Below are 1098 nucleotides of genomic sequence, written 5' to 3' on the forward strand. Positions count from 1 at the left end.
TATGATTATTATGTATGTAAACGAGAAAAAAAAATTGTTACGAGCGAAATGGTCTTCAGCTTTTCTTTAACCCCTTCCGTTCACTTTTTAGTTTGTTTGATTTGTGCTAATGGTTTTCTTGACCTTGAGATTTTAGGTTGAAGAATGCTACGCAAGGCGGTACCATGCAAGGATCTGCTATGGAGACCTAATGGTGAAGAGTTGGATTTTCGTATTTTTTGTTCCATTGGAAATCCTAGTTTAAGTGATCATATATATACCTTTTCTACGTCTAATTTGCATATAATTCCTGGGTTTCTGGAGATGTTCCTAACATCCGCACACTGATTTTCAATCATAATGGCATGCATGATTTGTCTTCCTTTAATGAATAATGTCATTTGATGTGCATCCACCAATTTATGCACAAATTTCTTGAGTCTTCCTGCCGGAATTTTGCAGATGATTTTGTAGGTGCTGCCTATGAGATGTATGTTTTTGGTGATGATTTTGATATGCTTTCTTCATTCTTTGACCTTTTTAGCTTACTAGCAAACTTTATATATGGTTACACGGTGCATTTGAACATTGTTAAGTGAAGTACTTAGTAGTCCGTTGCTATAGTTTTTCTAAGGAAAATGTTTTTTGTATTTTTTTATTTTGAACAGATTTGAAGGCTCAAGTTTATAATTTAGATGCAAGTTTTGAAGACCTGGTACAAACAAGTCGACAAACTGGTTTGTTTTAGTTGGAATGTTGGGCAAATCACTTTGTTGTTATTTATAGGATTATGTAGGCTTGTTGAGATTCACATCGTAGGATGTGAAGACTCTTTTTGTTATGGATTGCAAATTTCATATTACTAGTTTAGTGTACGTGCGTTGCACGTGTATGTCATGATAATATTATTAACGTAAATATTATAGGTGTATGAAATTTGGTGTTCGAAATCTATATTGAAATCTGACTAATCCGTATTTGAAACATGCATGAGATCAGACATGAATATATTCTAATGGTTAATGTGAACAATATAATTATATATTCTTCCTTTCTTGCTCTTTAAATTAAAATATATACTCAAGGATAATGCTAAAATAAAGTAAATTATATAAAAAA

At 32.0% G+C, this 1098-nt stretch overlaps 1 long non-coding RNA gene across 1 annotated transcript; it reads left to right on the forward strand.

Annotated features, from left to right (window-relative positions):
* The first annotated feature begins 11 nt into the window (after nt 1-11).
* LOC124891588 lies at nt 12-933 on the forward strand. Its single transcript, XR_007049754.1, has 2 exons — nt 12-193; nt 648-933. It is a non-coding gene; the product is annotated as an uncharacterized LOC124891588 (long non-coding RNA).
* The last annotated feature ends 165 nt before the right edge of the window (nt 934-1098 follow it).

This window comes from Capsicum annuum, unplaced genomic scaffold, assembly GCF_002878395.1.
Source record: "Capsicum annuum cultivar UCD-10X-F1 unplaced genomic scaffold, UCD10Xv1.1 ctg3804, whole genome shotgun sequence".
Taxonomy (NCBI): Eukaryota; Viridiplantae; Streptophyta; class Magnoliopsida; order Solanales; family Solanaceae; genus Capsicum; species Capsicum annuum.